Raw genomic sequence first — 27073 nt, forward strand, 5'->3', positions numbered from 1 at the left:
CAATTAATGCTCCCAAGCTAGTCGGATACTAATTAGCAATTATTTCTGCCCAGTGATGCCCGGGCATCCTGGGTTGCTAAATGTTCCCCTTGTCCTAAACCGCCAGAGAACACTCATGGAATAGTGATAGTTCTTTCTAGGGTGGCTTACAGGGCATCTGTCTGTACCCATACTAAATGCCCTCCTTCCTCGTCCCTGAGAAAGACCCATGGGTGCAGACAAGGAAAAGCCAAGACAGGGACAGGCTTAAGAGGGACATAGTTAACAAAAGGAACTAAGTTGTGATTGAACAGCCTGCGAAAGGGTGACAAGCAAGGAGAAGGAGGGCTACAGGTAGAAAGGAAGTGTGGTTTGGGAAGACAAGCAGGAGAAGGTGTGGGGAAGAGACAAGCAGAGAGAATGCCTCCTCCTCCCCGCTGGTGTGAATCGCCCTGCAGTTCATATGGTGGGACCTAATTAAACCACAAGTAACTCTCCAGGAGGCCCCAGATCACTTGGTGATCCTATTGTCTTTAGTAGTCAAAGTGCCCAGAGAGCATCAGTGGTGTGAAGAAAGGTAACTCCAATTTTGAGGAAATCCCAATGCATTTTCAGGATACTTGGATTGTTGCCATAACTCTCGTTTCCCCCTCCAAGCACGACTTTCCTAGAATAAATAAAGAAATCTAATGATTTTTTTTTCCTCTCCAAAAGAAAAGCTTAAAATGTGAGGTGGGTTTAAAACTATCTTTTTCATTCATAGTCTACAAAGCCTTTTAACTTGATGCATGAAAGCTCTAGGAGATTCACTATTAAACAATGGTTCTCATGGCCAGCACATTTTTCTAGAGAAGACTACAGGATTTTTACCTTTATTGAATTAAATCTAACAAATATTTATTGAGCACCTATTACATCCAAGGTAGTATGCTGTGAGTTATAGAAAAGTCACCTATTAAATAGTGCCAGCCTTCAAAAATTTTGCCTTCGGAAGGATGAAAATGGAGAATAAACTAAGATGAGTAAACACATTAACAAATGACTCTAACAGAAGCAAAATAATGGAAGGGCCATAAAAAGATACAAACAAAATGAAATGAGGTGTCAAGGAAGGTGTCTTATTCTGTTCAGTCTTCTATAACAGAGTACTGTAGACTATGGTGCCTTACAAACGTTAATTTTCTCTCGGGTCTGGAGGAAGGAAGTCTGAGATCACAGTGCCAGCCTGGTTGGGATCTGGTGAGAGCCTTCGTCCACGCTGCAGACTGTCAACTGCTTGTCATATCCACAAAGCGGAGGAGAGCAGAGAGGGGAAGCAAGTTCTCTGTGCTCTCCTCCTACTACGGCACTCATCCCACCCAGGAGGGCTCCACCCTCATGACCTCATCAAATCCTAATTTCCTCCCAATGACCCCGCCTGTTCAAAGCACTGCATTCGAGGGATCGAGTTTCAACCTCTGAATTTGGGGGAAATGAAAACATTCAGTCCATAAACAGAGAGACGATAACCTGATTTCTTTGGGGGGATTCATTCATTCATTCAAAAGACCATGCCATGTGCTCTGTCCACCTCCAATGTCCTGTGCTAGGACTGGTACACAGTGAATAAAAAGCCCAAAAAGGACAAATAACAAAGCACTGGCTTGAGGGTTAGGTATATTTTTCTTTCAGTGTTTTATTGGGTATCTTTTCCCACATGTTCACCAATACGTGAAAAGTGTCAAACTTTACTTTTTCCACACAGAAGATAAGACATGTTGTTCCCTATTTGAATTTGTATTTGCCAAATAACTAGTAAAATGAAAAACTTTTCAAATGTCGTGTATTTATCGTTCATTCACATCTTTACTGTAACTTGCTTTTTATATCCTTTGATGTTTTTTTCAACATTGTTTGTCTTTTTCTTATTCATTTATAGGGATTTTTTTCATTTAGACACTGATCCTTTCTCACATACACAGAAAATATCCTCTCCTTGTCCACAGGTCATTTTTAAACTTCATTTATAGAGCATTTTGCCTTGTGGAGTCAAATTTATCTAGCTTTTCCTTAATAGAATGTGCTTTTTGAACTTTTGAAAAAATTCCTTATCTCGAGTTCACGTTTTTTCAGTTATTGTCTGTGTGGTTTTTTTTCCAACATGTTTTTCCTGGTGGTTTCTTTTCATTTCCTGGAGTTTCATTTTTCACATTTTTGTCTGGGATTTGTGTGTGGTGTGAAATAGTGATCGAATTCTCATTTGCTTTCCTTGAAGAAAGTCAGCTGTCTCAACATCATGTAATTTGTAGGAACAGCTTTCCCGCACTGGTGTGGATGTCCCTCCAGTAAGAGATTGAGTGCCCTGCCTATGTTATTTTCTGGGGTCTCTCTGCCATGCCACTGATGTGCTTACAAATTCCTTTGGTATTCTCTATTTGGTGTGCTTTCCTTTCCTTCATGTATGTTCTTGTCCTGGTTTCTGTGGATTAATCACACTTTCTTCATTACCTTTATTTTCCTTTACTCATTAAGCATTTTAATCTATGTTTGTTGCTTTAGTCATTATACCTAAATTTTTCCTATATATGTATCATTAACATAAATATTTAAATAATATACATAGTTATGTATAATATACATAAAGTTATATATATATATATATATATATATATATATATATATATATATATATATATAACGTTGAATTTAAGTTTTTCTATTAAAGGCTAAAGTTCATACACATATCTGTCATCCTTCTAAACTAAACTAGGACCTTGTATAATTCAACTCTCTTCAGAATCACTCCCCTGCTGTTGTGCTCCGTTTGTTTGTTTGATTTTTTTGGATCGTTTTGTTTTTAGCACATATGATGAACAATGTTATTATTCTCATTGATTTTAATGTCAATTCTCGTTTAGATTTACCACCATAATTTATTTGTTCCCTTTGCTACTTGCATTCTGCTTCTTCCTTCTGAATACATTCTTCTTCAAACTAAAGTCTGTCACTTAGCAATATTTTTTTAGTGAGCATGATCTATCCTGGGTTACCGGGGACAGTAAACTTTCTAAGTGTTAACAGGCCTAAAATGCCTTGTTCTTACTTTCACTCCTCTATTTAATTTTTTAAATAGGTAGAACAAGCGCCTGACCCAAAACCAAAACATGGAGCACAAAATATCCTACTCATTCTCAATTTTTAAATCCCTAATTATTTGCCTTGAGGACTGTGAAAATCGACTCCACTGCCTTAGGACAGCTTCCACTGCTAGGAAGTATGCCGCCGTCGTATTCTGAGATTATGGTCTCCTTTTTACTTCTCCCCTCCATCGGCTTCTAGGATTTCTCATTACCCTTGACATCCTGCTCTTGTGCTACCGAGAGTCAAGGTGTAGAACTCATCCATCTATCCACATCTGTGTCTGTCACTATTTTTCCTACTTCTGTAGCCTCCCCGTTGGCTAATTTTACAGTTTCTCTGCGCAGGCACGGTGGGCTGGACCAGTCCCAAACCAGTCTTTAGGTGACCTGTTCCCTGTAGGCACCATGTCTTTGGGCGCCGTGCTTGCCTATAACGCCATCCTGGCCTTGACCCGGTAAGACCGCTTCCACCCCTGGCCCGAGGCAGCGGTGTGTCTCAGTCTGCGGCCCCTGTGGAGAGGGCAGTGATTATTTTTCCCCTTATAAGGAATTGAAGCACTTTTCCAGCCCAAAGCCTCACAAAGGGATTCAATTTCTGGGGCCCCCGGCCCAACTCAGGTTTGTGGACTTACCTCCATCCCCAAGATGCTGTTCAAAACATAGCCCCTCAAGTCTCCGGAGGCTCCAGGCCTCCCTGAGCAACGTGGCTTTACTTCCTACTCACCAAACTGAGTTCCCTTTTTATTTTTTACCATTGGACGGCCTCGTTGCTTTTACCGTGCATTTTAACTTTTAATTTTTAAACGTTTTACCCAGCATTTTTATTAATTTAGATGGTGAAGCATATTTTATTGTGTTCAATCTATTCTCCTGTCCAGGACATTTCTTTGTACTTAATATCACCCAGACTGGAAACCTGAGAATCCCACAGGATCCCTCCCTCTCCCTCAGTCAGTCAGTTATAAATCCCTACTTATTCTCGTCCTGAAGATCTCTCAATTTTGTGTCCTCTTTTCTCAGTCACCTCTATTACTGCCAAAGCCACTTTCCTAGTTTAAGCTACCAGACTTCCTTACCTAGAAATTTTCCTTCTAGTAACAAACTTTGGGGGGGGGGGGGTCAGAGTTATATTTTAACAACTAAGTTCTTTCTCCTTTTCATCTCCCTACTCCCTTCTAATCAAACCTGTACAATGGCACCAAATTAATACACATATTTAAGATATTTTATTTCTGATTATAGTGGATTTTATTTTTCCATACATGGCATTGGGACATTGGTTAGCTTTTTGGAATAAAAAACAACAACAAACTTACATCCCAATATCATACCATGTGCAAAAATACTATATTACAGGGGCGCCTGTGTGGCTCAGTCGTTAAGCGTCTGCCTTCGGCTCAGGGCGTGATCCCAGCGTTCGGGGATCAAGCCCCACATCAGACTCCTCTGTTGGGAGCCTGCTTTTTCCTCTCTCACTCCCCCTGCTTGTATTCCCTCTCTCGCTGGCTGTCTCTCTCTCTCTGTCAAATAAATAAATAAAATCTTAAAAAAAATACTATATTATATTCTGGAAACCATAAAAGCACCAAAAGAAACACATAATTTAAAAATTAGTCTATTGTGGGGGCGCCTGGGTGGCTCAGTCGTAAAGCGTCTGCCTTTGGCTCAGGGCGTGATCCTGGCATTATGGGATCGAGCCCCACATCAGGCTCCTCCGCTGGGAGCCTGCTTCTTCCTCTCCCACTCCCCCTGCTTGTGTTCCCTCTTTCTGGCTGTCTCTCTCTCTCTGTCAAATAAATAAAATCCTAAAAAAAAAAAAATTAATCTATTGTGAAAAAATCTTTCCTAAGCAAGACACAATACCTAGAAGTCATAGTAAAATAAATTAACAAGTCTTATTTCCTATAAATTTTAAATTTCCATAAAATTAAAGTGAAAATAAACAAAGATGAAAGGTAAGTCCCAGATTGGAAGAAATTTTAAATATCACATATTAAAATGACAAAGGCTTAATATACACATCACATAAAAAGATTCCACAAATTAATAAGATAAAAATTAGAGTCTCAATCTTTTAAGTGGACAAAGGAATAAAACTGTCAATTTACAGAATAAGAAATACAACTAGAGAATGTACGTATGAAAAGATCCTCAGCTTCATTAGTAATAGGGAAGACAGATATTTTTAAATGAAATTTTGGCCTCAGAAATTGGAAGAAATATAAAATATTGATAATTTCATTCACTGAACAAAAGTTGAAGAGTGAATCACTGGGGCCATTTTGGAAGTCATTTTTGACAGTATTTTTCACAGTTTTAAACGCTATATACTCTTTGACCCAACAATTCCACTTGTAAGAGTGTTAAGAAAACACTGGCACATGTGCCCAAAAATTTATGTACAAAATACCCTTGCAGTGCTGCTTATTACAACAATTTCCTTCAACGAGGGAGAGGTTAACATAAATTAAATTAAATCTATTCTATGAAATACTATGAAATCATCATAAAGAATGAAATAACCCATGGGTGGAAAGAGTTGCAATGTGAAAATATAAGTCATTAGACAGAGGCATAGCATGGTTCTATCTGTCTTATAACTAACAAATTTGAGTCACGCCCATGTGTATACGAACACATGCATATACATGCGTGTGCACACATGCATATATTTATGTATGCGTGTATACATGTACACATCCACACAAATACATAGCAAGGTAAACAAGGTACTGAAAGAATAAACCAAATTTATCAGGAGAGAATATAAACTGGCGGGGAAAGTGGCAAGAAAAGCCAGGATTCTCTCTATATATGTCTGAACTTTTTAATCCTTTTGATAAAAATACATTCATGCAACACGAAAACTAAAGCAGGCAGAGAATCTTGAAAATACCAGAAAGGACAAAGAAGAAAATTAAAATCCCGTATAACCCCCTAGTGATCTTACTTAAATGCAAATCCAAGCGCTACACATGTACAGATCAGTGGCGGCCCCTTCCCTACGAGGTCAACTGCAAAAGCCTTAGCATGTAACATTCTTACCCCTGTCTCCTTCCTAGCTTCACATCTTCTTCTCCCCCAACTAGTAACCTAATATCTGACCAGGACTTGAAGTTTCTGAATACACCTGCTGTTCCTTCTGCCTGAAATATACTCTCCCGCCCTTGGCCGGCAAGCAGTTGTTGGTTCTGTATTCCCTTTGCTGCTTCATATGATGGTACTTCCCTAAATGCTTTTCCTCTCCTAGCATTGGTTTACCTCCTCTGCTAGACCATCAGCATTTGAGGGAAGTGATTCATCAATGCCTGCCCCTACTCGTATACCTACCCAGTGACTGGTACAGGCATTGGCTCCTGGTGGGCCACTCACCAGGTGATGAATGAGTGCATGCATAAACGGAGGCACGCAAGCACAGTACAAGAAAATAAGGACTACTGAGCAGCAGTGGAGGCTCAGCTTGAAATGTATTACATTTAACCGCCCAGAATCCAAATCCATCATTTAACTCCGTTCCATCACTTTCTCAAGCAACACCTAACACCTGGAGAGCAGAAGTGGAGCAAAGGGGAGAGAGCATCAGGGAAAGCTGTTTAGGGATGAAGTGATGACAAAGGGGCCGGCATCATTCTGGAGAGGTGCTGAGCGTGTGGAGTGACTGGTTGTGGCTGGTGAGGAAGCAAGAGCTGGAGTGACAGCCCTGGGGCCGGAGTGAAAGAATGGGGGTGATGTAAGTTGCGAGGTGGGGTTGAGGGCAAAGCATTCCAGAGCATTCTTTCAAAAGTAGTGCCAAAGTATGTAAATAGGTATTTATGCAGTGGGAAAGTCTTCCATGGCCAAGTGTTTGGGAAACACTGGATTACGTAGAGTAGAAACAATTCCCAGTAGCAGAATTTCTCACAGACCTGACTTTAGTAAACTGCTTTATGAAAAGTCAGAAGCAGGATGCTGTACCGATGTTTACCAAAGGTTTGCGACACAGTGTATCAGTTTGCTAGGGCAGTTATAACAAAGCACCACAAACTGGTGGCTTGAACAACAGGAGTTTATCACCTCACAGTTTTGGAAGCTGGAAGTCTGAGGCCAAGGCGTGTGTGCAGGGTTGGTTCCTTGGAGGCTGTGAGGAAGCATCTGTTCCAAGCCTTTCTTCTAGCTTCTAGGGGCCTGCTGGCAATCTTTGACATTCCTTGGTTTGTAGAATCACCTTGACTTCTGCCTTCACGTCATTCTCCCTGTGTGGGTGACTGCCTCCATATTCTCCTTTTCTATAAAGACACCAGTCACATTGGATGAAGATTCCCCCTAAGATGGTATGACCCCAACTTAACTTGACTAATTACATCTGCAACAACCCTATCTCCAAAGAGTCACATTTTGAGGTACTTCAGGTGAAAGATCTCAACATATAAATTGTAGGGGGAAACGATTCAACCCATAGTGTTGCCAGGTCCTGGGGCCTGACTCAACCAGACCCAAAGGAGTTGCTGAAGGTTCTTGTCTTGCCACGAGAATGAATTTAAGGACACACATGCAGCACAGCAGCTAAGTCACACAAGCAGGAAAGTTTATTAAAAACGAGAATTACACTCTCGAGATATGAGAAGGGTTGAGAGAGAGAGCCCAGGAGCACACACTGTGCATCCTGGGGGTTGGATTTCTATCTTTTCTTAATAGCCGTTAACTAGGGGATGAAATATTTATTTATTACTTGGGGCAGAAAGCAGGGTTTCCGAGCCTTTTCTTCCTAATTTGATCAGGTGTTTTCTGTCATGGCATCCACCATCTGGGGTCGGTCTGGTTGGATCCAGCTTCTTGTGGAGCGCTGCCAGGACCGGCCTCTGATCTTCCCAATAGCTGGCCATGACTTCCATGTTGCTCGCCTCCAGGAATCCTGCTTGAACCTAACTAACTGCCTATGCTAACGTTAGCATGCATTAACCTTTTGGCATGTAACGTGTAGCAAAACCACTGCCTCACTGAACCCAGTTTTGGTAAGTTCTGCTAGAATACATTCTCTATCATAAGGTTCTTCCAAAAGAGAGCTAAAGATAGGGGCCCCCATTCACTGAGACCCTAGAATGCATCACGCAATCCAGGAAAGGTGATACGGCAATGACAATTTTACAAATGAGAAATGAGAAATTTACAAATGAGAAAACAGATTCTGATCACTGAAGATACCCACCCAAGGTGACTGAGCTGGGTTTCAAACCAAGGTCTGTCTCATTACCAGGTCACTTCTCTCTCCACTCCAACTTGCTGTTTCCCAAATGAATACGAACATCATTAAAGCGAGATCCTTGCTGTGGAAATAATGGGGTGATTTTTCCACCCCTCAGTAATGCCTAATCCCTACTGAAAAGTGGTTGAGATTTGAAACAAAGCAAAGGCAGTGAGGCTTCTTTCTCATCGTTGAAATAAATCTGTTTAATACGTAAGAAGCACTCCTGGTTAAATGTTTACCTTTTGAACCCTACACTGAAGGAAATGGTTTCCTGAAGCTTTGGCTCATCTTTTAGCGAACTGTCAAACTAAAAACTTGGGTGCTTCTAGATGAGGATTTTAACTGCACTATTGATTATAGTGCAGCTAGAAACCATTTTCAGACTTATCTTCATATGATTTAATTGACATTGAGAGGTATTTTAATTGAAACGTTAGACTTCCTCAGTAGAACTACCCTTTGTTTCTAGCAAGGCAATCTAGCTTTTATGCTTTTAATCGCCATCTGTTGTTCAATAAATGTCAAATCGTTCCTAATGGTCTCTCTAAGCATAGGGTTGGTTTTTTTTTTTTTTTAATTTGCTTTTGTACTCAGTGTTCGTTATGGGCAAATGAGTCCTTGCCGTAAAAGAGTGCCATTTCTCATGGTGCTTCAGTCCCGTGAGAAGGAAAAAGTGATTAGAAATAAAGAGACAAGAGAAATGCTTCTTCTTCTTCTTTTTTTTTTAGTTCTTCTCGGCAGTGGGGAGATTTAGAAAGTCTATAAAAATGTTTCCTCTCAGCACTGCTGGTGATTTTACTCCCATTCAAAACATAAAAGGAACAGAGACCTCCAAAAATCTTTGAGTTGCTTAAATTGTCTGAAATGATAGAAGCTAATATATTTAAAAAGGTGGGTGAGGGAGAACGTCCACTGGACTCAGCCAAGTTGGAGATGTACCATTGACTTCATAAGCCAATGGGGACTCTCCCTCTCTGTTTTTTTTTTTTTTTCTAACCTTGTGGGAATTGTGTAGAGATAAAGCAAAAGCCATACAAGGACTCCATTACCCAGGACCCCACAACGGATTCTGAACCAAACCCGCCTACTCTCCAGAGGTAGAGGAAGAGAATGGCCAGCGATTTCAAATGATGTTCTGCAATGAGACGGAAGGAAAGACCCTCCCTGGGGAGATGCGGAAAATACACACGCGGAAAAAGGCAATAATGTTTTTGCTTTTCCTCTTTAGCTTTTTAACACCCAACATCCTTCATGAAAGCTCACCTTATCTTCGAAGGTTAGGAAACCAAATGACACTGGCTCTTTGGAGCCCCAGAGAGCCCAGGAGATAAGGACTGTATGGCTGCTGGGAAGAGGGAACGGTCTTTCATTGAGACTTGCATGCATCGGGTCACAATCAGCTTGCAATCTAAGAAGTATGTTTGATTGCTTGGATAAGAGTTTGAAATATTCTCCAAGGGTTGGAAGATATATATTCTAAGAAGTAATTAGAACTGGTTGAAATACAGGGCTATAAATGGGGGACTGGCACAATTTTACAAGAAACAGATCATAACTCAACATTCGAATGACTTTTTCTTTGGAGAAGGTCAGCAAAGCTATTAACAAGGGAAGTGGGCATGCAGAGTTCTCCATCCCAGACTGTGACTGAACTTTGCACAAAGTCCCTCCATCACGACTCTGACTCTAATTACCTGAGCCTCTGCCTTCGCTCAGGAGCAAGTGTTGAGAGGGGCTAAACGGGCAGCCGGGCTTCTGACTGCCCGTCTGCGTGTCTCTAGCCCTCTTCCCCCAAAGGGATAGGAATTAAGATGCTGACAAGTTCCTTTTCTCAGGCACTAGGGCCAAAAATACCGCGGATTATTACAAATATTAAAGTCCTCCAGACCCAAGTAGAATTTCTCACACGTCAGAAAAAAAGGAAAGGAGACTTAACAGGAATCATTCTGTCACCTGTCGTCTCGCCTAAGATACAGGCAAACACGCCAACACGGGCCGCGTGGCCACAGAGGGACTTTGAAGGGGGACCCGTCCCCAGGGCTTCAGTTTGGAAACACAGGCTGGATAATTTCAAAATGAACTCCCTTGCCCCGCGGCTGCTGTGTTACTCGCGTACATGGCAACCATGCTGCTCTTAGGTTTAAACTAAGGTTAGGGATGTGTCTCTTTTTGTTTCTCTGCTCCCCATCCTTCAGTACTCAAAACAGTGCCTGGAATCTCAACGCATATTTGTTAAATTAAAACATAAAAATTACAAACTGGGAGTTTTCAGGGGAGCCTCAGAGCAGCTTTGAGCTCCTTCCAAATTACCCTGATCTTTCCCAGTGACCCCGGAACTGGGGGTGGGGGGAGCAGTGTTCCCTTCCTATATCCTTCCTACTCTTCCTAAAAACCCAGCACCCCTCCTATTCTTTTGTTCCCGTGGGGGTTCATCACTGACTCACGATGAACTTGACCCTAGGCCTCTCCTTTGCAAGCCCAGGACCAAATTAATCACCAGAGGCAGTGTCAATACAACTGTTATGTCTACCTGCAGCTCTCCCCAAGTGGCCTCACCGAGTTAAAGCATTTGACCACTGGACTCCAGAAGCAAAACTGGGAGGAACAAGAGGGAAACATATCTTCAAACAACCATACCTTCCCTGCAGATTATTTATCACTCCCTCAATCATAATGATTCCTGATGACCTATATTTATGTCCTATAACTGCCCTAGGTATGATTATGTGTGTCTTAGGATTACATATACCCCAGATTTCCTTTGCTTCTAACACTATATAGTGTTATTTTATGTTGAACTTCACTCTTGTCGCTCTCAGCTTTTAAAAAATTGAAGAATTAATGGATGATATCCTTTAACCCAGCTCCTCTAGACCTGCGGTACTCCCAGCCTTAGACTCCCGGTTCCTGGGCCTACCCCGTCCTTGCTTCAGCTCACCTGAAGTCTGTTTATTTTCTGACATGTATGTACTCTAGGCTTGGTTCTGTAGAACCGAGGTAACAATCTGTTGCCTTAATTACTCTTCAAAGATGTTTATTGTGAGAGGACACCAGAACAGCGTTTGCAGCCCTCCTGCTGTTAAGAATTCTAAAGGTTAAGGCCTCCAGTAAACTGTGATTAGAAAAAAAAAAATCAACAGAGTAACTGCATAATCGCCGCTATATTTAGCAGGCTAGTGATTTCCAGAGAAACCTGGCATTTCTGCCCTGCAGCCTCCTTCAACCCCTCAGGAAGTCTTCCGGCCAGAATCTGTGACGCCCTCCTGGCCCAGCACCTGGAACAAGGCTACAGACCCGAAATAGCTCAAAATATCTGAGCATCTCAAATAATAAAAGGGAGTCCAATTCCAAAAGAAAAAGAAAGAAAGGAAAATGGCTTACCATAAAATGGTTGGGTGAGGTACTGCTCGTTCATAAAACAAAACTGTTGTATAAAATTCCAATGAGGGGGTGCCTGGGTGGCACAGCGGTTAAGCATCTGCCTTCAGCTCAGGGCGTGATCCCGGCGTTATGGGATCGAGCCCCCCGTCAGGCTCCTCCGCTATGAGCCTGCTTCTTCCTCTCCCACTCCCCCTGCTTGTGTTCCCTCTCTCGCTGGCTGTCTCTATCTCTGTCTAATAAATAAATAAAATCTTTAAAAAAAAAATCCAATGAGGTTTTTGTTCCCTTGTTCTTAAAAGGTACAGCCCCATTTCTTTCTTCCTTCCTTTCTTTTTTTTTTTTTTTTAAGTAATCTCTACCTCCAGCATGGGGCTAGAACTCACAACCCAGAGATCAGAAGTCGCATGCTCTACCAACGGAGTCTGCCAGGTGCCCAAACAGCCCCCTTTCTTAAATTGCTCAAGAGCCCGTAGTGACTGGTCTGGCATAGTTGTATTCAGTGGCTCATGTCTCCTACAGACTGTGGGATTCCCTTTCTGTGGTTTTACTGCTCTCCATGAAACTCTTTTCTCTTCCTCCTGATATTGCTCTCAGCTATTCCTCCTCTCAAAAAAAAAAAAAAAAAAAAAAAAGGCCTACTTGTCAGAAAGTCTGTCATGTATACCTTAGGATATATTGGATTCATTTGTGGGAAAAGAGGAATGATTATTTAAATAATAATGGCGAACACCTACTGAGCACTACCATGTGCTAGGCACTGCTCCAGGTCCATCATATATATTAATTCAGTTAAGTTTCACAACCACCCAGTGAGATAGTTTGCGACTAATCCCCATTTTACAGATGAGAAAATGAAGGCACAGAGAGGTGAAGAAACTTGCACAGGGTCACAGAGCTAGTAGTAGAAGAGCTGGACTATGTACCCAGGCGGCCTGACTCCAGAGTCCATGTTCCCAACCTCTGAACTATTGTACCTTCCACACGATTTCACTACCATCACCTCTCACCTCCCAGGTTTTCAGGGAAGAATGGAGCGGGATGAGTGTGAGTCAGACCCCTTAGGGCCACCCTTTGATCCTGCCTACTCTCAGCTCTGCCTGTTGTCACAGTGGATCACAGGCACCCAGACGGTGAGACAAATGGAGAGTGGAAGAGAGAGAAGCTGGTCTTTAGAGCTAGAAAAGGGACCGGAGAGCTGCTCACTGGGCTTTCAAACTGCTTTTCTCCCCCCAGCGTGTGTGTGTGGGAGAGCAGGCAGGCCCCCGGGACCCCCAGCTTCCGCCCGAACAGCTCCACTTGCAGCTGCCGCACACACAGGGGTCTGGGATTTACACTGCATGTGGAGATTCATGGCTCAGAAAGGTTTGGAAACCCCTGGGGATGGAGCAATCACCTAGGTGTCAGTTCCTTAATTGCTAAGCCCTCCTCACGGCTGATTTACACAGCCCTGTACTCCCTGGAGAGGAAAGGCAGGAGGGTGTAGACCAGGGCACATGCAAGTCTGTCTGCCAGGAAAATCTGATTGTCAACTGTCCTCGCCTAAAGCAGGGAGAGCATTCCTGGGGGAGGCGGACAATTAGGGAAGACTGTGACTTTACCTTCGGCCCAGATAGGCAAGCTTAAAAAAATGTTTAAGGGTAAATGGAAATAAGATGAATCTACGAGCGCCCTCCAGCAAGCACAAAGTATTTGGAGATCCATTTCTTCCCGTCTTCAAAATTCCTTAATTCCGTTACACGGTGTCCTCCTGGGGTCCTCATACTATTTCTCACTTGCCTGTCTATGCCCCACGAAATTCTTAAGAAGACCTACAACAAGGTGTGTGTGCACATGGTGTATGTGCATACACACACACACGCACGCGCATACACGCGCACACACGCGCATTTGCACACGCCCAGGAGATCAAAGCCAGGCCAGCTCCAGCCACCAGTTGGGTGATCTCCCCTGGGTATATTCCTCAGCAGGGCATCTGTAGATCAGAGAACCGACGTCCTGTTGCCAACCCATAACATAAATTTTACTCAGGACACCCTCCAAACGACAGGCACCAGGGAGGCCACCGAGCACAGCGGTCAGGGAACGCTGGAGTCAGAATGCCAGTGCTGAGATCCCCGTTCTGTCACTCACAAGCTGTGGGATGTCAAGAGACTCCCTAACAGAACCTCTCTATCCCCCAGATTTATCCTCTATAAAATGGGGAGAACAACAGTGCTGGTTGGGAGGATGGCCATGCTGAGCATAAGTGCTCAGAGCAGCACCGGGCATGTGGCAGGAGCTGAATAAGCATTAGCTATATATAGCTACCAAAGTGCCCAGCGGCCCCCTTGGCCGGCCCCTGGGTCAGCCCAGTCCTAATTCCACTCCAGCTCCAGGAAAAGCCGCTGGCTGCTGTTGCTGCGGAGTGCAGATGGCCGCAGCTCAACAGGAAGATTAGCAGCCTTCCTTGTTGGAGACAAACAAGCTACAAGGTTCCTGGGGGAGGCTGGCACTTCATTAGGCTTTCTTCATAGTAAAACTTAAAATTGAAAACACTGCCTGAAGCACCCTGTGATCAGAACAAATATTCTTCATTCATTCACCACATATTTATTGAGCACATCTTTAAAATAATAGGCAGCTACATATAAACACTCCCGGTACAAATGCTGTGCTAAGGGCTTTCTACCCACTTATAACAATGCTATCAGAGAGATGCTGTCATTCTTTCCATTTTGTATATGAGGCTCAGAGAGGTGAGGTGACTTGCCACAGGTCACACAGTATATGGCAGAATAAAATTTCCCCAGAGAAATGTACATCAAAACCACAAGGAGATAGCACCTCACACCTGTCAGAATGGCTACAATCAAAAACACAAGAAACAACAAGTGTTGGCGAGGTTGTGGAGAAAAAGGAACATTTGTGTGTTGTTGGTGGGACAGCAAACTGGTGCAGCCACTGTGGGAAACAGCATGGAAGGTCCTAGAAAAGTTAGAAATAGAGCTTCCCTAGGATCCAGTAATCGTACTACTGGGTGTTTATCCCCAAAATACAAGAACATTAATTCAAAAGGATACATGCACCCCTATGTTTATTGCAGCATTATTTACAGTAGCCAAGTTATGGAAGCAGCCCACGTCTATTGATTGATGAATGGATAAAGAAGTCGTGTGTGTGTATATACATAATGGAATCTTACTCAGCCATCATAAAGAACAAAATGTTGCCATTTGCAACAGCATGGATGGAGCTAGAGAGTATCATGCTAAGTGAAGTCAGTCAGTCGGAGAAAGACAAGTACCCCATGATCTCACTCATATGTGGAATGTAAGAAACAAAGCAAATGAGCAAAGGGGAAAAAAAAAAAAAGGAGAGAGACAAACCAACCAACAGATTCTTAACTATAGAGAACAAACTGATGGTTACCAGAGGGAAGGTGAGGGAAAGAGGTGAAGGGGATTAAGAGCCCATTGTCATGATGAATACTAATATACGAAAGTGCTGAATGACTATACTGTACCCTGAAACTAAATAACTCTTGTATGTTAACTACACTGGAATCAAAATTAAAAACTTAATAGACTTAATTAAAAAAAATAAAATAAAATTTCACCAGAGCCAGAGCTTCGTTTTTGAGCACTCTGCCACCTCTCTCCTGTCTGAAGAACTCCGCCCTCAGACCCACACAGACAGGCAAGGCAGCCTGTCCTTTATTCCTTCCCTTCCTCTATCATCCGAAATGGGAGGCTGCAAATCTCAGTTCCTTTCTCAAGAGCTCACAGAAAAATCCCGAAGCTTTGGTCCGCACAGCACACCAAACCCAGAAGGGAACAATGCGGGAGTAAGTACTGTTATTTAGCCACACAAAATCCAGGCTTCCATTTAAACTTTTTACACAAACCCCCTCTAATCTCTCTGCCACTACATCAGACAGAAGGTGTGAAGAAAGGCTTCCTTGTTTGCAAACTATACTAATGCAATTGTTATAAAAATTGTCTTGGTATGCCAGTCTTAGCCATTTAAAAAAAAAAATCCCAGTAGGTATTTTGGGCTGCTTTAAGCAAAGAGAATCTACGTAATCTTTCTTTTCTTAGAGAAATGAAATCCTTTGTTTATTATAATTAACAGCAAGTATTTTGTCAACTGAACAATAACACTAGGCCCGAAGTATAGATAGTGTAATTACAGAGTATTCTAAAGGTTTCTAAAAATATTCATAGTGACATCAAGTCAAATCATGTCTATCCCTACCCTCCCCACACACATATACACAAAGAACTCAAGGACGCCTTGCTCCCTGATTTAGCTACATAATTTCCATTCAAAATGAAAGTCACATAGCTAACACCCCATTCAGTTCTTTGAATCTTTCATTAATTAAAAAAATAAAACCATAAGGCAAATCCTGTGGTTAAAGGCATTTTTAGCCCAGAGGACCAGACAGCAGGTTCTGGAGGGCTCCCTTGGATACAATGTCGTTCAGGTTCTAGGTCTTCTGTGGGCTCAGCAGTCTGGCAGAGGTTGCGGTCACTTTGGCTCTCGGTGGCCCCTCTTGGCAGGGAAGATGCTCCCTTCCCCAGTTTAAAGAGCACAAGAGCATCCCAGGACTCAGCTGTCTCTTGCCTGCCCAGATGCCAGGTTGCCACAGGAGGTGAAACTTCCTGGCCCTTTCCTGCGCAGCAATCCCTGCAGGCGTTGAGCCCTGGGGGAGCCCACACTCTTCCAGTGTCTCCATTAGGACTGCAAGCCTCACCACACTCCGTGGCATGGCAGAGCCAAGGCACACACACTGGGGACTGTCATGCCTGGGGCTGGGGGCGTGGCTCTGCTTTGGGCTGGATTTGAGACTTGGGTCCTGATCCTGGCCCTCTCTAAACCTCACTTTCCTCATCAATTAGATAGTGACTAATACTTACTTCATAGGGTAATTGTGAGCTAAAAGTGTGCACACCAGAAATGATGATGATGATGATGATGATGATAACAGTAATAATAAAGGGGCAGAAGGAAACTTTGGAAGATTTTTACGGCCTTAATAGTGGTGATAGTTTCACAGATCTATATATATCCCCAAACTCATGGAGTTGTATACATTAAATATGTACAGCTTTTTAGGGGCGCCTGGGTAGCGCAGTCATTAAAGCGTCTGCCTTCGGCTCAGGGCGTGATCCCGGCGTGCCGGGATCGAGTCCCACATCGGGCTCCTCCGCTGGGAGCCTGCTTCTTCCTCTCTCACTCTCCTGCTGTGTTCCCTCTCTCCCTGGCTGTCTCTCTGTCACATAAATAAATAAAAAATCTTTAAAAAATAAATAAATAAATAAATAAATAAATAAATAAATAAATAAATAAATAAGTACAGCTTTTTAAATATCAATCATACTTCAATAAGGTAGTTTAAAAAAAAGAAAAAGAAATAAATAAAACATACAAAGATACTTGGTAAATGCTCACTCAATTTCAGTCTTCTTGGTTTCTTTCCCCTTTAATGTAGTTTTCCCTTCAATTTTCCTAATGGAATTAAGAATTGAAATGGTTAACTATTTTAACAATAGTCTTTGGCAAAATTCTGGAAAAAGAAGCTAAAAGAAGGATGGAATGCTGCCTACAGAGCATCAGAATTGCGCTGGCCAATAGCTAGCAATGGAGAGGAAATCCACATGGGAGGAAGGAGGCCTGGGATCTGAGGTTGGCCTTCTCCTTGGGGTCTTAGGGTGCTATCCACTGCCAGCCCCACTGTTCTCAGGGGCCTGTCCTTTCCCTTTGTCCTCCAGCCCAGGCATTGTACCCTCCACCAGCCCCATTGTGACAAAGCAGACACCTGGCCATTGCTTTTTTGAAAGATTACACTAATGGTGAATGGATCAAAAAGATAAATTAACAGGGGCACCTGGGTGGCTTAGAGGGTTAAACGTCAGACTCTGATTTTCAGCTCAGGTCATGATCTCAGGGTCATGAAATGGGGTCCCACATCAGGTTCCACACTGGGTGTGGAGCCTGCTTGGGATTCTCTCACTCCCTCTCCCTCTGCCCCTCCCCCTCTGCTCACTCTCTCTTTCTCTCTCTCAAAAAAAAAAAAAAAAAAAAAAGATAAAAGATAAATCAACAAAAAATAACAAGGATTCAGATCATCTGGTTTACACAATGTAGTTTATCCATCTTTAGTATGTAGCCTCAATGGGAAGGTCTCCCTGCCAGGCTGTCCTTCTGCCTGCCTTTGGTGGAGGTCACATTTAGCACCTGCCATCCTAGAGGGATCCCATGACTCTCCACACCAATCGCCAGTTCACATCCTACATGCTGCATATCCTTCCTAGGTTGCTCAGGACAGACATCACCAATCAATCACAGCCCTCTTCTTTGTTGAGTGCAGACTTGGACTTAATACTCTAGGTATCAACTACCAATCAGCCAAAGTTACATCAACTTGTGATCCCTGCTTTAGATCCCTCGAAGCCCTTATCAAAGATAGCAGAGCCCTGAGAAAGCTAGAAAATTCCCCATGATGTCAGACTAAGGCCCCCTTCTAAGTTCTGGTTCCCTGTCTGAAGACTACCTAGTCTCCAAGTGAGTGATCTTACAGGAATGACATATGCAGAGGAGCCCATACCTGCCCACAGAGGTGCCCCTCTCTGCTCACCAACTCAAAATCACACATTCATATGAAAGTCAATAAGAGAAGGCTCCTCACAGGAGTCTCCTCTTATACTTTCCACCTAATCCTCAGGCCCAGAATCAAAAACACCAGATGCCACAGTATTGGCTGAAGACGGACATCTTCATCACGTTGTCATTACTCAAGCCATTGTTACCCTCACTGGGGACAGAGAAAAGTGCAAGCCACTAGTTGGTTAAAAGAATACTTGTGCCCCATACTATGTTTTCTTCCCTAAAAGTAGGTGAACACCCACTAAGAACATAAAGATTTTGTTCTGGGGGTGCAGTAACATCAGGGTCCAGGCCAGTGTGAGGGAATGTGAAGAGTGCTCCCTCTTTTCCCTGAGCTTCCTCCTTCCCCACTTAACTGGTTCTGGGGAGGACCAAAGGCATTAAGTGCCTACTAAGTACTTTACTTAGGTCATTAGATTTTCACACAAACTCTGCCAGTCATGTATTCTTGACGCCCATTTTACAGATAAGACAACTAAGGCTTAAGGAGGTTAAAAATCTTTCCCAAGATCACCCAGCTTGAAATAGGCGCTGTACAGCTTCAAATCTTACGCTCTTCCTCTGCCATGCTGGCCCTCATGTCAAACCCTGCTAGGCACAGTCAGAGGCCACACACAAACCCAGAATGGTCCCAACCAGGGTCCTATTGCCATTGTCTTTGGCCTTAAAAGATACAAGAAAAAGTCTGACCCCAAAGGAGGGCTTTGATAATATTGTTCACTAGCTTGCCTAATAGGAGTTTCTCTCTCCCCAGAAATAACTGGTGACGACCAAATGCTGGAATCTTTTGATGACTCAAGAATCCTAAGACTGTCTTTGTGGTCATCAGCTTGATGGAGACAAATGAGAGCAATGGCTAACAACCATTCTTCTAGACCAGAGACTTTAACCCCAACCAACCCACTGCAAGTGCAGGCAGTCTTCCTTTGAAACAAACCTCCGATCAGAACACTTTTGCCCACCAGCACTCACACCACCCTGGGCCAAGCCACTACCATGTCCTTCAGGAGAAGAGCAATAACTTCCCTCCCTGAGTCACTCTGTTCCAAACTCTTGTCCCCACAGCTGTCAAACTCCCTGCTTTCAGAAGCCAATAACTGCTCTTAGAATAGAATTCTGTCCCCCCGTGATGGCCTCCACGCTTCTATCTGCTCTGACTCCTGCCTGCTCACTTCATATCTTATTTATGTCCTTCATTATCTCTTTTTCTACCTGTTTCCAACAGAAAGTTTCTCACAGGAAAGGAGACCTTTCTGTCTTGTTAAATACGTGAGTGAATGTTGAATATATGAATCAATGTTATCTGTGACATGTAGAGGAATGCAAACTCTCCCGGAAAGGCTTGCTCACTTAGTTGGTTTGACGGACTAGAGAAGTGTAATGACCTAGAAACTGGAAGCCTTGGGTTTAGTCATTGCATTGCTACTTGAATTCACAGCATGAGTCTGGAAAAACCTTTTAATTGTCTTTGGCCTCAGTTTCCCTGTTAGTTCTGCCTTTTCCATGAACAGATGGGATGATGCTCCTGACGCGGCAAACTTTATTGACCGACTCTTTGCAAGGCACGTCACTGGGTGCTGGCAATGCCAAGAGGAATAAGACACAGCACTAGCTAAGAAGGAACACACAGGTGACTTGGGGCCAGAGACGAGTACATAAATAATGTCTGACATCCTACTATGTGCTTTAACAGAAACCCAATGAAAATACAATACGACACGAAGGAGTGAGCTGCCAATTTCATCTAGTGTTCAGAGTGGAGACCACTCTTGGGCCGGGCTTTGCTAACGCCCAGAGGATCAGAGGAGAGCACGGAGGATGTGCAGAGGCAGGATGCGTCAGGTGCAGGAAACCGGAAGTGGTTCTGGATGGCCGGTTATAGACCGTAGAAAGGGGCACATGTGGAAAATGAGGTTGCCCAGGTAAGCAGGACCACGGAGCATGGAGCTTCTATGCCAGGCTGAGGAGTTCAAATCTTACCCTGTAGGACAAGTGTTTTGAGCAGAGGCATGACCTAACTAAGTGTATTTTAGAAAGATTATTCTGACAGCAGCCTGGAGGGTGGATTAGGAAGGAAACACAGTGGAAACAGGGCTGTAAAGAGCAAGCTGTGGTAGTAATCCAGGCAAGCAGGGCGCCAGAAGGAGACGCGGAGAACCGGAGAAGAGGTAGCATAGGCATGAGCGTTAAGAGACCCGTTAATTCTCTAAAGCCTGGGAGAGGTGGAAGTGCATAGCTTGGGTGATTGGTTGTTGCCTTTTCCCCAACAGGGCAGACAGGACGAGGATCCAGGTCAGGAAGAAATGCACCGAGTTCTTTTTTGAACACGCGAGTCCGCTCCTATGGAAGCATATGAGTGCAGGGTGTTGTGGCCAAATGCTTGTTTTAGGGTGGCTGGAGGGGCTGGGACGGTGACCAAGTCACTGTGCGGTCCTCACTTTGTCACCTCTCTGGTAGGAGGAAGGCAAGTTATGATTGCCTCTTTCCTCATGGGGGTGTGGCAAGGCTTTGTTTAGCTGTTTCAAGGGCTGTGCCACATCCAGCTGAAAGGAGCTCTGTCAGCCAGGAGCGTAAGGAGACCAGGCACAAAGAAATGTCTAAAAGACTGCCTGAAGGGTAGGAGACAGACTTGCAGGGGGTTCGTTCTGGCTTCATAATGAGATTTAAAGATCCAGAGATGAAAATCAAAAGATAACAGCCTGCAGAAGATATAGATTCATTCCCTCTCCAGATGGACTAACATTTGGATTGTTTTTCCCAGATGTAAGTGGCCAGGATTAAAAACCTACCATGCTTCTCCCACAGGGGGACAGCGCGGAGAGGCAGACCCGAAGGGCTCCTAAAGAGACAGCTGTCAGCGCATCAGCTCACTGTGGGGACCGCTCTGTGCAGAGGTGCAGAGGCTGGAACCAGCCAGGCTTCAGGCGTGAGATGCAGCCCTTCATCAGCCCAGGGAGCCACCATGGGTCCCTCCACTCTCACAAAGCCCAGATCCCTAGAGAAAATAAAAAGTTTTCTTGGTACTAAGCACCAGATGGCTTCCTTTCAGATAAGACTTTCAAAGTGTCCAGAGTATTCTTTCTTCTCAGCTCACCCCCAAAGCAGCCCCTCTGACTGCACCTGCCCCCCCATAAGCTGCTCCTCCCTGGGTCCTCTGTGAAAATGGGTCAGCTCTTGTGAGTTCTGGAAAAGCAACTTCTCCCCCCACTTACCAGTTTCTGGGAGAAACCGCACCTTCTTGCTGCAGGATTGGCTCCTTCACACTCACCTTTCCCTCCCTCTCCCTCACTGCCTGGCCTCTAGCATTTGAGTCTTACCCATCCTTCAAGGCCCTGACAAATCACACCTCCTCCCCAAAGCCTTCCTAGCTTGCCAAGTAGGAGTTTTTCTCTCCTTGTTCTCCTATGGCACTTTATTTGATATAATCCTGAGTTAAATCTACTTGCATTATACTTGCAGTGGTTCTAAGCTTCTCTCAAGCTCTTGATTTCAGCCCCTGGAGACCAGCGCTGTGGCGGCTCGCCCTGTTAGCCTCGGGGCCTGCCACATTGAAGCTGCTTCATCAGTGTTTGCCGAGTTCGTTAGAATAGACGAGTAAAAGCTGCAAACTGTACTACTGCGGTGAGGAGAGGCAGGTGCTCCCAGAGTGAGTCTGCTCGTGCCAGAGCTGCCTGGATCTCATAACCTGGCATTATTGCAGGGGGACTGAGGGATGTCTGGCAGGGGCCATGGTTATAGGTCGGGGAGCATCCACTGGTCTGGCCTGCCAGCAGTGAGGAAGCACAGCATCGTTACCTGGGAAGGGTCCTGGCTCAGACACCATGGGTTCAATTGTGGCTGCCTCTCCCAGTTTTGAGTCCTGGAATAACAGGCAAGTGCCTGTTCATGTTTGGATCCTCCATTTCTTCATCTGCAAAGTGATCCGAGTCATTCCTACCCTTGCAGATGACGGTAGGAAGGTAACTGTAGGTGCACGGTGCCTGGCACCTAAGAGACGTGCCCTGAGTTCTCTGAGTCACTCATTCATGGATGGAGAACATGAGTGAAGAGAAGGCACAGCCCAGAGATGGGGAATCCACAGCCTGTGAACGAGGGTGGTTCTTGGGATGCAGCTTAGTGACAATGTCTAGGTGTGGAAACATCTGTAATTCTGTCCTCAAAACTCTGGTACCCACACAACGTGTTGAACAACTGAGCCTTGACTACGCTTCCCGCCACCTCCAAGCGGTGACTACGAGTAGTAAACCACCACGGGCTGTTGAGCCTTTTATGACATGCAGACGCACCGCCCAGCCCGGCGCCCAGCCCCTAGTAAGCAAGCCATGAATAAGGGTTCCTGTTATAACGATCTTTCTTTCCCTCTAGACTCTAAGCACCACAGAGGCGGGAACTGTGTTTTGTTTTCCACGCTATACCCAGATCCTGCACACAGCACCTGATAGATGGCGGCACAGGGGAGCGAACGAATATTTACTGAAGATACGAATTAATACCCATCTGCCATTTTTTAACTCTAAAGCATGAGGGCTGTGATGGTCCTTAATGTTTATTTCATTCTACGGCATTCAGTGATTTCCAGTGAGGGGGGACCCATTCAGGTCAGCAAGTATTTCAACTATTGAGCCTATGATTGCATTGCTTCATGAATAAAAATAACTCAACATTTTTTCCTTTCTCAATCCTGTTATTATCTCTGTGCAATAATTGGGGATTGAGAGAAATTCTATGTTCCTTCTTTTTTCATGTTGACCAACAGACTTGTGAACTTGAATGCATGTTAATAATTAGTATTGATTAATGTGATTTACAAGCTTGGGCATATCACTTTACCCTGGAAGTTCTGCAAATTTTCTTGACCACCGCCAGAAATGGCCAGAGAACAATCTGAATCCACGATCATACTGAGCTTCCTCTGGACCAAAGACCCATACTTCTGACCCTACCCAAACTCATGGCTCCAGGAATGGAAAAGAAGAGGGAAGCTACAATTTTTCGTGTGCCACACTTTGTGCAAGGACTTTGCATTTCCCTAGCAGTATTTCATGCTGGCCACCGATGAGTATTTTAGGTCTTCTAGGCACACTTCCTTTCTCCCTCGAAATTAGGTTTAGCCACATGACTTGCTTTGGGCAAAGACATGTGAGCAGAAGAGATGTACATTCCTTCTGGGATGTAGTTTCAAGAGACAGTGTGCTATTTTGCACACTCGATTTTTCCCTGCCATGACAATGTACCACATGATGAAGCCCCCCATGAGTGAGTGGCATTAGCAAAAAGTACACCTTTGGAAGTTTAAGACACTGAAACTTGGGAAGTCATTTGTTACTGCAACATAACCTGAATTATCCTGACTAATATAATACGTTAGTTCATTTCATCCTCATAAAAAAGATCCACAAGGTGATGCTGGGAGGTGATTCTTCATAGATCTCATGCATTTCTACATCCATGTCTTACAAGCAAAGCTATGGCTCCCTTTAGTCCGGAATATATTCTCAAGAACTCCTGTAGAGCAAATGGCCTGGAAAGGCAGAGATAGTATCACCCTCCAGAGGAAAGAGCAAGCGTACTTACCGCTCATTATAAATTCAGGATCCCTAAGCCTGGGGTCACTCTCCTAGGACACAGCTCACCGTGTGTGCAGGCGTCCATCTGAGCTACTTGCAAGGAGAAGTTACACAAATATGGTGATGTTCATGTTTTGCTGTGCCATGAGTAATAAAGTCCGTGTCTTCTGCCAGCCTCCCTGAAATTGTGACAGGCTAACATGTTAGATGGAAGTAAGGCAAAATTTCAGACTTTTCACAGTTCTTGACAGTAGGTATTAACATCACCATTTTACACATGACAAAACAGGGCCTCAGAATCAGTTACTCAAAGTCATGCTACCAATAATCGGACAATACCATTTTCCCCATTATTCCCCGTTGCTTACTATGAAAAAACAAAACTTAAAAAAACATTCATTTATTCCTATATTCCTGAATTCATTCATTCACTTATTCACTTATTCAATTAATGTCTATTAAACAAATGCTTTACTATAGCACCCAAGTACCATGCTAGGATGCTATTTTCCAGAGTTCTTTAAAAATTAGCATTGAATTATCCCAACATATCCAGTTTTGATACCTAAAGTAAGACATTTGAGACTGTCTTAATCTCGGCATACACTACACCCATTTTCAATTGCTTTCCCCCCAGCAAACAGATGACCTGGAGAGTATAGTAAACTGTCAGATTCCCCATAATCTAATGTCAAGAGTACATTTTGCCCATTGATGCAGCGACAGGTCTGGGAGCTCTGGAGATCTCTGGAGGAAACACAGAGTACGTGTAGACTTAAAGACCTTTGGGGCACCAAGGGCACTCAGACTCAAGCAGTGGCCTCACTGCACTTCCCTGCCGTCTTACAGGTGCTGCGACAGGACAAAGTGGTGGCCGGTGCTCAGCATAATTAGCATAATCACGCTGCAGCAAAAGCACACACATCGCCCACTACAAACCCGGGCTCTCAGGTCCCAGGAAAGCTGAGCCGGAGCCTCACATCCACCCTGCTCAAGTCATCCTTTCCTAGCAGGACATCATGGAAGGGACTTAGGCCCATAGATCTGGCTTCAAGTCTTTGCTCAAACTCTAATCTACTACGTTAGTGATTTGAGTGCAGGATTTTTAACCTCTCTGAGCTTCAATTTCCTCATCATAAAGCAGGATAACAATATCTAATTTATAAGGTTTTTATGGACATTAATGAATGAGATCCCCTATGTATGTCCGGCACACAACAGTCTTTCAATAAACAGCAGCAACTCGTATTACCATCATCATTTTGCTTTGACTGAGTAGATAGAACATCCCTTCAAACAAAAAGAAAATTAGAAACTAGGTGCAGCGCCATTGGCTGAAAGCCAAAGGGGAAGATAAAGCGCTATAATTGCCTCTCCTGGGAAAAGCAATAAATCCAGGCAGCTGTGTGGCTCCCTCCCTGTGGCAGCACGACGGGAGGGGGGGGACTGTGTCGGAGAACTTCCGTCTCAGGACCTGAGTGTCCACCGTGTACCAAGCATTCTGGGGGGTGATGTAAGGGTTACAGAGAGGAAGTGAGTGCTGTTCGGGCTTCCAGGAGTTTATTATCTGCGGAGATTGGCACAAAGGGAAGATTCGATAATAAGAGAGAGATGATGAAGGTACATAATCTTTATCATCTACCAAGATTTGGACAAAGGGAAGATTAGAAAATATTGTATTTTGGAGGAACTGAAAAAGGGAAGTGATGTGCACAGGTGTTCATGGTGGGTGGGCTCTCATTCTAGGGACGGGTGTTAAGACAGGCTTCCTATACGGGTACTCGGGATGGGCACTGACAAATGAAATTCCAAGACAGACATGGGAACAGGGAGGGCAATTAAGCAAAAGGAAAATAATGAATCCGACAAGGATCGGGTCCTTTCAGGGAACAGAGAGTAATGACGTTCGGCTGGAAAGTGTTATGGGGTAACCAGGAAACAGTCTACATGACAGATGGCCTCAAGAGTACACTTAGTCTGGTCCACATTAAAGAGCGGCAGCCTCAAAACCATGTCTAAGCAAAACTAATCTGGTGGCTGTGTGTAGGACAGATTGGGGGAGGAAGACTTTGGCAGCAGAGAGACCAAGTAGGTAAGTATGCAGCACCCGAAGCATGCAGAGTGGGAGCCTTGAACTGGGAGGATAGAAAGGGTGAATCCAGGAAAGGTGAAGATTCTGGATTCACGGAAGAGAAGCTTGAAGAACAGCTTAGCACACCTAAGCCATGTAGCAAGCATTCCCTGGGCTGGACCCAGAGAGGTATCGGCGGAGCACCCCTGTGATGTGGTCACCACCCACACACTGTGGAGAGAAGACATGTTCTTGAAGACCTCTGCTTAACGGGACCAAACTGGTTGAGGATACAGAGGGTAAATTTAAGCAGTAACTTTCTAACAAATAAGGGGTACTATCCACACAGCAAGAGACTAAGCAGAGAACCTATGGACTCAACTCTTCTGAAAGCTTTGAAAGACGGGCATGATAACAGATGCCATTCGCCTGGTCAGAAGACTGAATTCGGTCAGCTGAACTCACGAGGTCAGCTCAGGCTTGAATAAATCTGCAAACCAGAGAGAACTGAGGCTCCCTGAAGAGGAGGAGATTCCAAAGGACGCCCGGATCAGGGACATTTCCAATGGTCCTACGTGCGGCCCAGGAAGAGAAGGAAGAGGACATTAACTTCCGATTGACTGACAGTGTGAAGTGTTCGACTTCCCCCATCACCGTAACAGCCCGGTGGGAAACGTTCCATGTGCAGCTTTGGAGAAAGAGCTCCGCAAAGCAAAGCATGGCTTCTTTCTGCAAAGCAACTTGCAGTTTGAATTGAAATTCTGACATATGTTTATGTTTTGACCCAATAATTTTACTTCTAGGAATCTATCCTAAGAAAATGATCAAAAGTACAGACAAAGATTTATATGCCAAAATGTTTATAAAGGGGGAAAAATGGAGAAAATAAACCGAGTTGCAACAATAGGGACATAGTTAAATAAATCATGGTATGTCTATTTATGAAATACTTTGTAGACATTAAAAATCGTGTGTTTGAAGAATAAGAGGAGATGTTCACAAAAGAATGCTAAATGGAAAAAGCAGCCTGCTAAATTATACATACTTTACAATACCATGATGATCCCACAGTGGGAAAGTAGCA

General features: G+C 44.0%; 1 long non-coding RNA gene across 1 annotated transcript in view; it reads right to left on the minus strand.

Moving 5' to 3' along the window:
* LOC123801035 (uncharacterized) overlaps positions 1-27073 on the minus strand; it is a 519085-nt gene that overhangs the window by 488202 nt on the left and 3810 nt on the right. Inside the window, exons 2-3 of the long non-coding RNA XR_015725942.1 lie at positions 23926-24097; positions 21141-21346 (exon numbers count right to left, since the gene is read on the minus strand). This is a non-coding gene — a long non-coding RNA (uncharacterized LOC123801035). The remainder of the gene's footprint in view (positions 1-21140; positions 21347-23925; positions 24098-27073) is intronic.

The sequence above is a fragment of the Ursus americanus genome, chromosome 10 (assembly GCF_024610735.1).
Source record: "Ursus americanus isolate L20-20 chromosome 10, mUrsAme1.1.p, whole genome shotgun sequence".
Lineage (NCBI taxonomy): Eukaryota > Metazoa > Chordata > Mammalia > Carnivora > Ursidae > Ursus > Ursus americanus.